We start from the raw sequence: 5696 nt of genomic DNA, 5'->3' as shown, positions 1-5696 counted from the left end.
TTCTTCTGTTGCTCCTGACAGAGACCACCTCATACCTGACTGGAGCATAGCCTATACCTCTATATCATAATTTAATGGTTGCTATGTGCATTTTCTTTATTCTTCTCCACATCCTTTTGTTAAATTAAGCAGGGCTCTGAGCAGTGAAATTTAATTCTAAATAAGCTTTAAACTCTTGTTCATCACTTTAGCTCTTTAAGGAGACAAAGGCATCCTACCTGCACTGGGTTATGAGGGACTGAGCAGAAATAAATATTGCCCTATCCTACATTCTTAGGTCTAAAGTTTTTAATGAGAGCATCACACCTCTGGAAGAAAGAATACCTATCACTGTGTTGCTGTATATGCTTTATATCTTTTAATAGAGTAAAAAAAAAAACAATATTATCTTCTTTCCAGAGAGGAGATATTAATGAAGGCAGGAGTTAGGCAGAACACTCATCCTGAGCTCTTGGGCTACAAGGGTGGGAGGAGAAAAGATGCCCAGAAGAGAGGCTGAGACCTCAAAGAGCAGCCAAACTACTTATTTTGGAACCACCTGCCAGTTTTAATGACACACATCTTTCTTTAAGATTTGAGTGTACTTGGGTTTTCTGAATACACGTTGTACATAATCCTTTAAACTCTGAGATTCTCTTATCCATTATCACCAGACTAGGAAGGCTTTTCTTAGTGCTATAAGCTGAGTAAAGCTGAGAATGTGAGACTGTGCTTATGACTTTCTTCACTTAAAGACTTTGTGTCTTGAACCCTGGGGGATGGTGGCGTGGGGTTGGGTCAGCACTTGTCACTTGGTTGTAGTGGGCTCAGGTGGCATTCCCTACTCATGCACCTGTAGGTCTGGTCCTAGTGCTTTTCAAGAGATGCAAATGCAGCTCTTGCTAAATGTCAACTTAGTCTATCAAGGATTGTTTGAAATGGGAAAAGTTATTGGGGAAAAGTCCATCTGGGAAAAGAACAGAAGGGACAAGAAAAGAAGAACAGCAAAGATAAGTTGAAGCAAGACGTTACATATTCTTTTTTTCTAATTTTTTTATTAAAATTTTTTTTCAAGTTTATTTATTTTGAGAAAACAAGAGAGGCGGAGTGCGAGTGGTGGAGGGGCAGAGAGAGAGGGAGACACAGAATCCTAAGCAGCCTCTAGGCTCTGAGCTGACATGGGGCTCAAATCCACAAACCATGAGATCATGACCTGAGCCGAAGTTGGTCACTCAACTTACTGAGCTACTCAGGTGCCCCATGTAAATTCTTAATAATATGCAATAAGTATTTATTTTGAGGAAGGGGTAAGTATCTTTTGTTTTCTGCGCTGGCTTCCCCCAACTTTAGGTATCTGAAGTTTTAGGGAACAGGGCCTATTGTGTCTATTCTCTTCTGCAAGCTGCCTTCCCTATTTCAGTTTCTGTGGGTGAATACATGGCTGAACGCAAGGGCTTGTGAATCCAAGAAACAACTGCCGTGGCCTAATCCTTATATTAATCTTTGCCGGTCTGCAGTTTTGTGGGGGAGATTTCGTTCATGTGTAAGGAAGGCATTGCTAGAGGCCAGTATTCCAATTATAGAATAGAAAGGCCAAAACAATTTGGAATGGGAAACAGAACAAGGGGTGAGGTTCACAATGAACAAGGACTACAGTGGTTTGTATTGGGGGTTTTCTGAGAAATGTCTGCTTGAGTACCTTTATGGGGAGACTCCCAGTTACACCCTTCTCAGATATATATCCACAAACTGCAGACAAATTGTATGAAAACAAATTAAGAGTACTGACTAAGAGTGTTTGTTTTGAAATTAAACTGTCTCTTTGGATACTGATTCCTCAACCTTTCAGCTGTGTGACTGGTACCTAATAAGAAATATCTTATGGGGGGTTGGGAGGTCTCGAAATTTCCCCAAGATTTTGTTTTGAGGTCTAGTATGTTGACAGACATGGAGATAGCTTCCTTGACAGAAGAATTTATCTATTACTTATCATTCCCAGGAGTAGAGGGTGTGCAGAGCAACATGAGGAAGCCCCAAAGTGGGTCAAGAAGAAAAGAATCAAGGAGAAAGCAAAATCCCAGAGCCTCAGCTGCAGTCTCCATAAGAAGGAGTGGGTGAGACAAGGTAGGCGAGCTTGAGCAAAAAAATCAGATTCTTTGAGTAATTTTGGCAGGCTCTGGGCTACAGTGGTGGTCTCTAGTGCTCCTGGGGTGAGTTAGGGCAGTGGAAATAACTTGGTGTGTGACAGTTCTCTGGAGAAAGAAGGTGGTTCAGGATGTGGACTCTTACTTGATCAGTTTGCCTATGAAAGGCATGTTGAAGGCAAGTTGCTTGCTAGCTCTAGGAATTAGCTAACCCTAGAAGGGGCAGTCTCTCCAGTATTGGCAAGCCTCCCAGATGTCAAGGCATCATAAAATGCAGAAAATACTAAAAACATAACTAATACAGGGTGACAATTAATGAGGCAATATGGATAACACATCACCAAAGAACTCAGCACTTTAGAAGGGTTTTATAATCATAAATTATGATTATACAACATAACTACCACTTTTCTTTGATAACAACTTATGATATGTAGAAAGACATGAGTGAGAGATTGTAAATGTCCCATGTTCAAACTAGAGCTTTGATTCAGATCTACAGACATCTTGATATTCATGGTGATTTATAATAGAAAAGGCAGAGGTGCATCCAATGCAGTGCAGTCACTTCAGAAAACCTAAAGCAGAGAGGAGACATGAACTGAATCATAGTTTTGAAATGTGGCTGTCGTATAGAGAATGGTTTTCAAGGGTACAGAACAGAAGATGGGAGATTTTCAAAGGTAGAACGGGAAGGAAATTATGGCAATAATGATGATAACGAGGAAAAATGAAAATGTAAGAAGTATATCTTGAGTGAACAGCATTTAGGACTTTCTGAGAGTTTGGATTTTGGGATTGAGAAAGAAAAAGGACTGAGGATGACTCACTCCTAAGTTTTAGTTGGTAACTGGGTATTGGGGGGATACAGTTTCCTGTGAAGAGGATGTCTCCAGAAAGAATAGACTTTGAGAAGCAGGACTTGAGTGAATACAAAGCTCCATGAGACTACGAGATGGAGCTGTGAGGTTGGCAGTGGGAAAAAGGAGTCTGAAGCTTACCATACAGGGCTGAGGACCACACTAGGATCTCATTGAAAAACTGCTTCCAAGGGCGCCTGGGTGGCTCAGTCGGTTAAGCCTCTCGGCTCAGGTCAGATCTCACGTTCGTGGGTTCGAGCCCCGCATCAGGCTCTGTGCTGACAGCTAGCTCAGAGCCTGGAGCCTGCTTCCAGTTCTGTGTCTCCTTCTCTCTCTGACCCTCCCCCTCTCATGCTCTGTCTCTCTCTGTATCAAAAATAAATAAAACATTAAAAATAATTTAAAAAAACTGCTTCCAAGCTTACTATTTTAAAAGAGGTGGTAAAATTCTTTTGGGGAGGGAGAGAGGCATGGAATCATCATTCCAGATGTATGAGCCCTTCTGCCTTTGTTTGTACATTAGAAATAATCCCGCTTATCTTAAGCTTCGGAACCTAAACAATTCCATGGATTTCAGTTTGTCTCCTAGTATATTTCTTCTGCTCAGCCACATCTCAACTCTTGAGAGTAGATTTTAGGATTGATGCAAAATGAGGCCATGAAGTTATCTGTCCATTTTTTAAAACCTGCTGCTCACTTCCCCTTAATAAATGTCAAATGGTCCAGGTTTAAGTCATGTGTCTACTATGATCTAGGTCAGTTGAAAGCCCCTGTTTTAAAGTGTAGTAAGACTAGAACAGGAGCACTGGAGTCAGTCTGAATCCCACCTCTAAACACTTCTGTGTGACTTTTTATAACTTTCTTAACTTTGCTAATCCTCAGTTTCCCATCTATAAATAGAGAGCAATGATAATAATGAGTACATACAGTGTTTTTGAGTATTAAAATGAAATACTGCATGTAATGTCATCAGCATCCTGTCTGGCGCTCAGTAAGCACTCAATAGATGTTAGTTCTTATTGCTTATACAAAGTACTTAATTCTCCCCATGTACAGGTTTCTTCCCTGAAGTGGTTCTGTGGACAGATAAGCTGTGGGGTACAAAGCAAACAAATTTCCAAGTAGCTTGAAGGTTGTGTGTGTGTGTGTGTGTGTGTGTGTGTATTATATGGGAAACAGGACAGGTATTTCTCTGATTTTAAAGAAGAGCCAATTTAGAATTAGAAGTCACCAAAAGATCACCTACAGATCAAAAGTAGTTATTAATAAGGTTTTATTTTACATGGAGGAGATGCCCAGGTGAGGATAAGTTTGGGGGAATTCTGGGTCCAACAGAAATATCTGAATGTGCCTAATGAAATTTATATCCAGTTGTAAAAGCAATTTCAAACTGTGTGTTATTCATAAATAAAGAAAACTTACAGCTTGTGTTTATCTGGGAAAAGATTGTACCCAGCTGCTCCGTGTGTGCATTAAGAACAAACATAAAGTAAGAAGCCCATGCATGATGCATATTTGTATTACAGAAACCTACCTAAATCAGTAAGGACCCAGTGGGGTGGAAAGATCAAGGAGGCTTTGTAACTTAGCCTAAAGAAGGTGGCTCTCTCAAGGGCCCTCAGGACGAGGAGGTGTAGTAAACTAGAAATGTTTGCTAGTGATCAGAGAGGTAAGAACTGACTGAGCCTTCAGTTTCTAGGCTCAAGGAGGTTCCAAGAAATAGAAACAGATACCAGAACACAATATTATGAACAAAACACAATTAGTGAACTCTGTAAAACCTAAAGAATTGCCATATCATAGCTACCTATGTGATCAGTGCTAGGTGGGAATGAGGAACTTCACTTCCCATTGTCTCTGCACTTCTGCAAATGAAGGAAATATATGTCAAATGATTTTCATGATCAGCTGCTGACTTGAGGCCAGACTTCAGGTCAGTTGAGTCTTAATCTGTTCTTCTTTCAACATAGGCCACTTCACATCCTTTCTAACACAGGACTCATCTGCTTGAGCTATTAAAAAGAACCAATATTGGACATGAATTAAAATTCATCCTTCACATCCCAGCTCTGCCACTTATGAGCTCTGTGATCTTGGGCATATTACTTATCTCCACTGTGTTTTTATCTTTTCTTCTGTAAACAAGGTTAATAGGAGCTTCTTCAAAGGGTTGCTGTGAGAATTAAGACAGATGATACACGTGAAAGCTCCTATTCCAGTGTCCGGCACAATGGCAGCTATCAGTGACAGTTAGCATTTAAGTCCCCTTCTCTAGCTATGCCAAAATGACTGAAACTAACCAAAACAAGACAAAACAGACAACAAAAATAGCCCAAGAAATGCACAAAAACAGTAGCAAAAATTAAAATAAACAAAGCCAAGAGGAAAACATAAGACACACAATATTTGCATTATAAAAATATATACGTGAGGTGTTCCCCAAGACAGAGAGTGATCTACTATGTGTGATAGCTGTGGAATCCAGTCTATGTATCATCCTCCTTATCTTACTCTTTTTTTTTTTCAAAATGTGTGTATGTGTAGACGTGTGTGCACATGCATTTAACTATCTTTCTCCATTAGAACTGCAAGGTCCCTGAGAGCAGAGAATTTGTCTTACTCATCCCTAATTCCTCCACTGTGGACTAGAGCTTGGCACAGAGTAAATATCAGCAAATATTTGCTGCATAAGAGAACTGATGTCCACTATCTC

Source organism: Suricata suricatta, chromosome 11 (assembly GCF_006229205.1).
Source record: "Suricata suricatta isolate VVHF042 chromosome 11, meerkat_22Aug2017_6uvM2_HiC, whole genome shotgun sequence".
Classification (NCBI taxonomy): Eukaryota; Metazoa; Chordata; class Mammalia; order Carnivora; family Herpestidae; genus Suricata; species Suricata suricatta.
The sequence above is the reverse complement of the archived record's forward strand: the minus strand, read 5'-3'. Positions refer to the sequence as shown.